Genomic DNA, 11,217 nt, shown 5'->3' with positions numbered 1-11,217 from the left:
CCTTATCAGTCATCCTATCATATAGGCATTGTTGTAGCACCGCTTGAATATTCTGCCACATTTCCCGAATTGACTCTTTCCCCACTTGTTTGAATGTCATGAGGTTTTTCCTCTTGTTCAATACCTTCAAAATTGGATGATCTGTATGGTAGCTTTAATTACTATCTGTTCTTTTTTTTTCAATTACTACACACACATTTGAAACAAACTAAAAGTTAAGTAATATTGTTAAAAAGTACCAAAGAAAATCTACTAGTCTAAGAATTCTCATGTGACACCACTCCCCGGTAGCGGTGCCATTTTGATCGGTGACATTATTAAAAATAAAACATCCAATGAATGTGTCTACGATCATATCATTATATAGTAACCCAACATATGGTTAGGGTCTTTTCCACTGAGAGTGGTTTTTAGAAATAAAGAAAATTAGAATTAAGTTCTAATTAGTCGTAGTTAAATATATTATCGATTAAAAATATGAAAATCAAAAGGCGGTTATAAACGAGATTATTGGGTACATTCTTTTAATAGAAGATTCAAAATATAATTGTGAATAGGCTAGAGTTTAATGGGGATAATCTCTCACGAGCAACTTACCCCATTTGAAATGTGTTTTGGACACCCACTTGCGGGATGAAAAACAACCTCCACCTTATCTCACTCACTCTCTCTAGCTAAGTGAGCGAGAATAAGACTAGGGTTCACTCTGTCAAGCTGAAACCCATGTCAATCTACTCCCACAAGTCATCAATATAGTCATCTTATTTTCACGACCTCTCTCTCGAGCAAGACAAAAGTAAATATGATATTATACTTGCAACTACAACCTCGTTAAATTCATCAACAATAAATCACGTTTAAACTATGAATAAACAATAATAAAGCAAGACCCAATAACTTATTAACTTATATTTAAAGAATCACATCAAAGAATTGGGACTTTAGCTAGACATATATATAACAGATAGAAATTTATACCAAAATGTCATACATTCAAATGGGTATGAAAATTTAAGTTTTTATACAAGCCAACAGTGAGGAATACAAGAGACCAAAGTCCAAACTTTGGAGATGAAGACCTTGAAACTTCAAAGTCTTCAAAACCCTCTACAATCTTAGATCTAAAAAATAAATGTTCTAAATCTGAGAAGACTCTAGAAAATTAATAGTAATCTAAAAATAAAAAATATTTATAGTTTTCAAAAGGTTGTGCTACAGTGTATCACTTGAAGAAAATAGTCAGAATCGCCGACTAACTCTGCGATTCGCCCTTTAGTATAGTTCATTGTCATCTTGCATTAGCCTTCAGCATCCTCGTGCTTTTGATAATTAGGCGACATAGTACTTCTTCGCAGAAATGATCGGCTATTTGGAGAATGCTACTCTTCACCAGCATATCATACATTCATTCAGCGTTCAGTAGTCTAGAACAAAAGGTGATCATTAGACCTATCAGTTATTCGCCAAGTGAATTCGGCAATCGTTAGTCCTGCATTTATTCGTTCTTTTTAGCCCTTGTAATCTTTTTTGGGATATTGTTTCCTTGATTTCCTTCAAACTTCAAATACCTAAAACTTAATGATTTTCGTTAGATATTGACATAAAATAAGTACATTGAGGATGCAAATTCTATATTAAAAAAACCCTAAATGAGTCAAATATGTGTACTCGATCAACTATCAACATATCTTTTAAAAGTTAGGATAGTACACTAAGTATGCCTGTCAGTTTGAGGATGGAAAATCAAACTAAGCTTTAAATGATTACCAAGACCCTTTTGGAAAGACTTCCAACATTAAGAAGTCAATTCTATAACATGATTGGAGATAATGGATAGGGGTACTCCTTATAATCTAAAAATCTCCCTTAGATACAACTTAGAATAGTATTTTACTAAATAATAAATATTTAAAGAAATTAAATGGGCCAACTTTCTCATAGGGTCTACGATAACCAAAATCGAGTCAAGTTGCCGCCGCGTGCAGGGTACATCAACAAATGTAGTCCATATTCAAATCTTTCAACTTCCACGTAGGAATACTAGTATATTGAGACAAATCTTCCATATTTTGATGCTCAACTTTCATTTGTTGACAATTAGGTCACTTAGACAAATTCCACAATATCATTTTTCATCCCATTCCACCAGTAGACCTCCTGGAAGTCGACGTACGTTTTGGCGGCTCTCAGGTGATTGGAATATCAAGAACTATTGGCTTTTTATAAGTTTTCTCTCTTAATATCTACGTTGGGAACACATAAACAACGTTAATATCGAACACTCCATCTCCCACTTTGGAGAAAGCCGCAACACACTTTTTGAGTATCGGTTCCTTAAACACAATCAAAAATGTATTAAAACCTTTTTTTTGCTTTTACATCTGACACAAAAGACAATTCTGAACCATTATGGGACATTTCACCACATTTGGTAGAGTCAACAAATGGAACACCCAATCAGTACAATCTATGAAAATCACGAACTAACTCCTGTTCTAATCTTATTCCACATTAGAAACACTACTTATTGATTAGTGATTGCCACTACATTTGATTTTCCGAGGTAATTAAGGACACTCACGTCATAATATTTCAAGATTTTCAACCATCTACATTGGCAAATACTTATTTCCTTGTTTTATAGAAGATACTATAAACTCTTATGGTTAGTGAGACATCAACATGGACAACATATAAGTAATACCATAAAATCTTTAAGGCAAAAACAATTGCAATTGTTTCTAAGTAAAGGGTTGGATAGTTCTTTTCATTAATATTAAGTTACCTTGACGAATAAGCAATGACTTTTCCATTTTACACAATGACAAATCCTAACCCAATTCTTGATGCATAATAATAAACAACAAACCCATCTAACCCTACTGTTAAAGTTAATACTAGAGAGAAGGTAAGTCTATCCTTAATTTTCTACATAACAGAGGTCCTTATAAACCTTTTGAAAGAAGTTTTTAAGTTCTGGAGGCTCTTGATCCATGGGATAATGCACACAAAGATATTTGGGGGATCCTTAAAAAAGGCTTGTAAAGGTGGAAATAGGCGTTAAAAAATATGTGTAAGTATACGTGTAGGTTTCCCAATTCATTACGGAGGTGCTCATAATGTCTTTTGAGAAAAAGAATTTGAGTGTTGTAGGGTGCTATATTTAATGAGCTAATACACACAAAAAATTTGGGAAATTGAATGATTCTTTTAAAAGGTTTCTAAATGCGGAAATTGTCATTGAATAATTGTGTGAAGATTCCCAAACTCATTACAAAGGTCCTAATAAAGTGTTTTTCGAAATTGCTTTTTGGTTCTCTAGGCGCCAAACGAATGGGCTTACACACGACAAATTGGGAATTTTTGCGACTCCTAAGAATAGACTTGTTAATACGGAAATGGGTGTTAAAGTAGTATGAGTATAGCTGAAGATTTTCCAAGTCATTATAGAAGTCCTCATAAAAATTGTTAGAACAAAATTAATCCAGGGCGCCTGATATATGGGCTAATACACATAAAAAATCAAATAATTTGAATCATTCAGAAAGGGTTTTTAATAAGGAAATAGGCGTTGAAAAAATATGAGTATATGTGAAGATTTCTGAAATTATTACGGAGGTCCTTATAAAAAAAATTTATAAAAAATTAATTGGGTGTTCTAGGGGCGAGATCCATGGGCTAATAAACATAAAAAAAATCTGGGAATTTGTGCAGCTTCTAAAAAAGGGCTTGCAAATGTAGACACAAGAATAAATAAAATGGTGTGAGTACACATGAAGGTTCCCTAAATCATCACGGATTTCCTAATAAAAAATTTTCAAAAAATAATCTTTTGGTGCTCCGAGCGGCAGGTCATGAGCTGATAAACACGAAAAATTATGGAAATTGCGCCATTTCTAAAAAAGAATTTGTAAATGCGGAAATGGATGTTCAATATAAGGTGTGATTATATCTAAAAGTTCCCCAAATCACTGCGGAGGTCCTCATAAAGTTTTTTTAGAAACATTTTTTATGCTTCGTACGTCAAAACAATGTGCTGATACACACAAGAAATTTAGAGAGTTTGAGAAATTCCTAAAAAAACATGTAAATACAGAAATGAGTATTAAAAATTCGTGTGAGTGTACGTGATGGTTCTCAAACTAATTAGGGAGGTCCTACTAAATATTTTTGACAAAAACATTTTGGGTTCTCCGGATGCCAGATCCATGTGCTAATTTACGTAAAAAAATCAGGTAATTTGGGATACTGTTAAAAAAGGGCTTGTAAATACGGCAATGAGAGTAAAATAAATTATGTGAGTATACTTGAAAGTTCCTCGACTAATTAAGTAGTTCCTCATAAGGGTTTTTTAGAAAAAAAATTTTGTTGCCCCAGGCAAGATAAATGTTCTTATACATACTAAATATTTGTGCGATTTATAAAGAAGGGATTGTAAATGCGAAAATGGGTGTTAAAATTTGTCTGAGTATATATGAAGGTTACCCAACTAATTAAGGGGGCCCTCAAAATATTTTTCTAGAAAATTATTTTGGATGATGTAGGCGCTAAATCCATGAGCTAATACACAACAAAAATTGGAAAGTTAGGTGATTCTCAGAAAAAGATTCTAAAATAAAAAATGTGCGGTAAAATGATGTGAGTGTATGTGAAGGTTCCGCAACTCATTATGGAGGTCCTCATAATGTTTTTTAAGAAAATAATTAGGGTTTTTCGGACACTTTATCCATGGGCTAATACATACGAAAATTGGAGAAATTGTTCGATTCTTAAAAACACGTGTAAATGCACAAATGGGCGTTAAAAAATAATTTCAGTATACGTGAAGGTTCCCAATTTATCACAGAGGTCCTCATAATTTTTTCGAAAATCTTTTTGGGTGCTCTAGGTGTTAGATCTCGGGTTAATACACATAAAAAATAAAAAAATTTGAGTGTTTTTTAGAAAAAGGCTTGTAAATGTGGAAATGAGCATTAAAAATGGTGAGACTATACTTGAAGGTTACCTAAATTTTTACGGAGGTCCTCATACAGTTTTTTATATAACAATTTATGGTGCTCTGAGGTGTCAGATCCTTAGGCTAAACACATGTGAAATTGGGAATTTGGGTGATTCCTAAAAATGTCTTTTAAATGCAAAATTGGGCGTTTAAAAAATGTGTGAGTATACATGAATGTTCTGAAACTCATTAGAGATGCACTCATAAAATTTTTATGAGAAAATGAATTTAGGTGTTTCGGGTACCAGATCCATGGTCTAATACATATGAAGAGTATGGAAATTTTCACAATTTCTAAAAAAAGAGCTTATAAATGTGGATTTAGGCATTAAAACTACTTTTTGTGTACTTTAAGGTTCCCCGGCTCATTACAATGATCCTCAAAAACTGTTTTATGAGAATTGTGAAGGTTCCCTAACTCATTATGGATTTCCTCATAAACTGTTTTTTTTGAGAATTTTTTTTGGGTGATTTGGGCACCAGATCCATGGGCATATACACTCAAAAAATTGGGAAATTTGTGTGTTTCAAAAAAAGGAGCTTGTAAATGATAAAATGGGCATTAAGAAAATGATGTGATTATACGTAGAGGTTTTCAACTCATTATGAAGGCTTGATGAGTCAGGGATTTTGACTTGTTTGTGCTTAATATTAAAAGTTTTAGTGTACTTAATGCCTATTTTATTCTCTAAACTAATGTTTAAATGGTAGTTTACAGCAATGAAGGAAAAAGGGAAAAGCAAGGACATTACCAAGCGAAAGTAGTGAAAAAGTTGAAGAAAAGCAAGGTTGATGTTCGCCAAAATCACTAGGTGATTCAACCAGTGTCTCTTTAGATTGAAATAAGTTCCAACAAGCCATCCAATTGATAAAACCAATTGGGCAATAGAAAGTATGAATCGGAGAAGCACCAACTTGATCTACGATGGAAACTAAGCCTGCCTAAAATTACATAGTAATTGGTGAAAAGGCAAGCCAAAAAGGCGAGAAGAATGAGCACTTGGTGCATTACCGAACAAGTTGGCAAGCACGACCTCAATTACCTAATGTTACAACAAAGAAAAGGTAAAAGTAACGCCAGAAAATTTAAGAAAGGAGCCTTCAGCGTGTTGCCGACCAGGTTGGCGACGCCTGACTTAGTTCATTGAGTTGTTCTAAATCTGAGGATCTAGAAACTTATAAATGCAATTTAAAGGAAAAAAGGTAATTCTAAAGTTTTTGAGCGTTTCAATATTATCTAGTTATGGGTTTTTTGATTCCCAGCATTGCTCTATGACTTCATGAGTAGAGATTTTGAGTTTATTTGAATTTGAATTCAAATAGAATTTGAAGAGTGATGGATTATTACCCAAGATGATGGAACATAGTTCTTAACTATTTCTTGCTCTTTATCGTATGTGACTAAAACCTAGTTCTTGGGGTGTGATTATATGATTGAATTCTTCAATTAGTGTATGGGTATTAGTATTTACTGATTTAATTGTTGATGTGAAGTGGGTTGAATTAGTAGTTGAGTTTTAATTGATGAACAATAATTTCAAATACAATTGTAGTTTACCATTGTAGCCTTTCTTGAGAAATAGGTTTGGAGTTAAAATTATAAATTGATGATTGTAGTGATTAGGTTATTGTCGACTTAGCTTCAGAAAGCGGGTCTAAATTCAATCCTACTATTCTAGCTTGAAAGAGAAAATTGATTGAGGTATTGGGTTGTTTTATGTGTTATGATTGTCAAGGTTTCGAGTGAACTAACTTGATTCGTCAGAGTTAATTAAGAAATGACTAATAGACCTAAAGCCTAGCCTATCCACTAAGATTCAAAAATTTCAAGTAAATAATAATCTCCCTTTTAGAAAAATTGGAATTCAATTGATCACACTCTTTTGGAGCGTTGTGTCACGGACTTTTTGATTCGGACAATGTTCCGTGCGGCACTTGACGGTTTACTCACGACTCTTGCACGTTCTTGCAAACTCAAGTAAGCCTAAAACTTGGATCGCTAAGAAAATAAGAAGTAAGACAGAACTTTGGAAGAAGGAACTTCTATTACTTGAAAAATGATTGGATACTTTACAAGTAAAATAATCTACTATTTATACTACTCTAATGCTGCCTAAGAGTTAGTAAATAAACTATACAAGTTCCTAAGACTATGTCTACAAGACAAGCTTCTAAGTCTTCCAAAAAGGACTCCTAGATGCTCCTAGTCTGCCCCATGATCTGCACAAGCCTTCCAAAGGCTTGAAACTGATGAAACTGCCGCCCTACTACAATGTGTAACAGCTGTAACGGTTGTAACTGTCGTAACAACTGAAACTGTTCTAACGGCTGTCTCTTCACCTGCTGCTGGCCCCCTTGGCTGCTGACCTGCTTGGTCAGCCTACACCCTTGTGCCTGCTGCGCCTGCTGGCTGCCCAGTTGGGTGGCGTTCATCCTGAATGGATGGCAGGACGTCACAATCTCCCCCACCCCATGATGCGACGACCGCGACGCATTGCTGCAAGAACTCCTGAATTTTGTCTTTGAACTGCCACAAGTCTTCGTACTTCTCCCATGTGGCTTCCTCCGGAGTTTGTCCCTTCCAATGTACGAGAAACATGGCACTGGCCTGTTGTCCTTGTTTCGCTTGACTTGGTAATCTATGATAGCTTCAATTTCACGATCATGCGAGGCAGTAACGGTGATAGGGGCCCGTTGTTACTTGTTCCGGCTAGGATCGTCCTTATCCTCATGATAAGGCTTAAGGACGCTTGCATGAAAGACCGGGTGGATCTTGAAGTGTGGAGGTAACTCCAACCTGTATGAAATTTTACCCACCTTGGCAACAATTTTGAACGGACCCTCATATTTCCGCACCAGATTGTGATGCATGCCTCTTAGTGCCTTAAACTGCCTCGGATTAAACTTTACCAAAACCATATCACCTTCCTTGTAGTTGGTGGGACGACGCTTGCGGTCGGCGAACTTCTTCATCCTCCTTGCCGCCTTGCTCAAATAAGATTTGTCAAGGTCGAGTTGCTCTTCCCAACCCTTGGCAAGGTTGTAAGTGCCCAAACTCTTCCCCTCGAACAATGTTGGCAATGAGTGCGGAGTTTGGGGTTGTTGGCCTGTTGCTAACTCGAACGGTGTGTGCCCTGTAGATTCACTCCTCTGCAAATTATAAGAAAATTGCGCCATGTCTAGGAGTTTAGCCCAATCTTTCTGATGTGCACTAACATAGTGCCTAAGATAGCATTCCAACAAGGCGTTGACGCGTTCAGTTTGGCCATCAGTTTGGGGGTGGAAACTGGTGGAGAAATGAAGTTTTGAACCAAGAATCTCGAAGAGTTCACTCCAAAAGTTCCCTGTGAAACGAGGATCCCAATCACTAATGATGAACCTCGGTAGCCCCCAATACTTCACAACATTTTTAAAGAACAATTGTGCAGCTTCCTTAGCAGTATAACCAGCTATGGCAGGCATGAATGTAGCATATTTGGAAAACCTATCCGCTACGACCATAATAGTGCCAAACCCATTTGACTTCGGCAAAGAAGTAATGAAATCCATAGATATGCTCTCCCATGGACGATCAGCTATGGGTAATGGCTCCAACAGCCCTCCTAGTTGCCTTTGCTCTACCTTGTCTTGCTGGCACACTAGACAAGTCTGCACGTACTGCTCAATCTCTTCCCGCATACGTGGCCAGAAATAGAAGGCCTCCACTAACGCCCTCGTTCTCTTCTGTCCCGGATGCCCAGCCCACGGAGTGTCGTGGCTTTCCTCGATAATACGCCGCCTGATGAACCCGAACTTTGGTACATAGATCCTCCGACCAGTGGTAAGCAAGAATCTGTCTTCTACCCAAAACCGTTTGGTTTGGCCTTGAGCAGCCAGCTCCATAATCTTCTTGGCTTCCGGATCACGTTGCATACCGTCTTTGATTGCGCCTTGAAACTCACTACGGACTGAGGAGATGGACGCTAATTCAATCTTTCTACTCAATGCATCGGCTACCACATTGCCCCTTCCTGGTTTGTACTCCAAGTTGTAGTCAAATTCCGCTAAGAAATCCTGCCAACGAGCCTGCTTGGTGTGATCTTCTTCTGCGACTGAAAATAGCTAGTGGCAACATTGTCAGTTTTTACTACAAATTTGGAGCCTAGTAGATAATGCCTCCATGTGCATAGACAATGCACAATGGCCGTCATCTCCTTCTCCTGCACAGTGTACCGTCGTTCCGCTTCATTCAGCTTCCGGCTTTCGAATGCTATGGGGTGCTTCTACTACATCAAGACTCCCTCAATGGCAAAATCAGAAGCATCCGTATGGATTTCGAAGGTCTTGGTGATGTCAGGCAGCATCAAGACAGGCTCTTTAGTAACCGCAGCCTTAAGACCATCGAACGCTTCCTCGCACTCCTCGCTCCACAACCAAGGCCTGTTCTTCTTCAGCAGCTCGGTCAGTGGTGCAGCAATAGTGGAGTACCCGCTGATCAACATGCGATAATAATTAGCAAGTCCAAGAAAAGAACGTAGCTCGGTCATTTTCGTAGGCGCTTCCCAATCTTGGATCGCCTTTACCTTTGCCTCGTCCATACGAAGCTCACCTTGGCTGATCACATGGCCCAAGAAATGTATCTTTGGTTGGGCGAACTCGCACTTCTCCCGCTTGACATAGAGATGATTTTCCCGCAAGACTTTGAAGACCTTCTTCAAGTGCTCTACATGCTCCTGCAAAGTGCTACTATAGACGACTATGTCATCTAAGTACACCACTACGAACTGGTCCAAGTAGGGATGCAAAATCTCTTTCATCAGCGTGCAAAATGTGGCAGGTGCGTTGGTAAAGCCGAAGGGCATCACCAACCATTCGAATGCTCCATACCTGGTCACGCATGCTGTCTTTGGCTCATCCCCCTCTGCAATGCGCACTTGATAGTAGCCTTTTTGGAGATCCATTTTGGTGAAGTATTTGGCTTCTCCAAGATGATCAAACAAATCTGCGATCAGCGGTATTAGATACTTGTTCCGAATTGTGAACTTTTTGAGCGCCCTGTAATCAATGCATAGACGCATCGACCCGTCTTTCTTCTTCTGAAACAGCACCGGTGCTCCATAGGGTGCCTTGGATGGACGAATATGACCTGCTTCGAGGAGCTCTTTCAATTGCTTCCTCAGTTCTTCTAATTCAAGCGGAGCCATGCGATAAGGTGCAAGCACAGGTGGCTTGGCTCCCGCCTCCAACTCAATCATATGATCTACCTCGCGCCTTGGAGGTAGTGTCTTCAGCAGCTCCTCCGGCATCACATCGCTGTTTTCCTGCAAAACAGATTCTATGATTGGTGGAAGTGGCTGCATAGCACCATGGTCTTCACTCGAACTTGCGATGGTGGCTAAGAAGGTTGGCGCTCCTTTCTTCAGGCCCTTCACAATCTGCATGGACGACAGTTGAGCATATCCGTCTTTCTTCGGCACCCTAACAAGAGGCACCATACAAGACCCTTCCCCCTCCATCACCATGAGTTGTTGAAGGTAGGGATCAATCATCGTGTGGCAACGTTGAAAGAATTCCTGCCCAAGGATGACATCGGATATATCCAAAGGAGCTACGGTAAAATTTGTCTTACCTTTCAATCGTCCCAAAGTTATGTTGACCCCATGAGCAATTCCACACACGGGAGTTGGTGGGGCGTTGACCGTCTTGAGGCGATTGTTGCTTGGAAGAATTTTCAGTCCCAATTTCTCTGCCGCCGCCTTGGTCATGATGTTAGCCTCAGCCCCGAAATCTATCATGGCCCGAACTGCTTGCCCATTGATGGAGATATCCACATATTGTATGCTGAAATCCCCGGGTTGCCAGCCTGCTTTGCTATGGCACCACAGATTCCAACCATGCCCAACTGAGTGGTGTCTGCCGGTTTCGCCTTGTCTTGTGCCTCCTTTTCCTTTCGCTCACGGACGATGGCACTAAGACTCTTCATCTCTGGGCACCTGGCGCAACCGTGTTGTCCGCCACATATATAGAACCCGTCTCCTCTACTGGACTGCGTCCGCTTCTCCGAGAATTTTCGGCGTTCAAATCGTCTGCCATCGGACTTGGGTGTGTCTTGCTGCTTGGGTTGTGCCGACTGTTCTCTGCCTCGGCCACGGTCTCCCCCGCCTTTAGCTTGACTGCCCTTTGCCTCCTTGCCCTTCGCCTTGTCCAAACGATCATGTTTGAAATCTGTCAATGTCTCG

This window comes from Solanum lycopersicum, chromosome 12 (genome assembly GCF_036512215.1).
Source record: "Solanum lycopersicum chromosome 12, SLM_r2.1".
Taxonomy (NCBI): Eukaryota; Viridiplantae; Streptophyta; class Magnoliopsida; order Solanales; family Solanaceae; genus Solanum; species Solanum lycopersicum.
The sequence above is the reverse complement of the archived record's forward strand: the minus strand, read 5'-3'. Positions refer to the sequence as shown.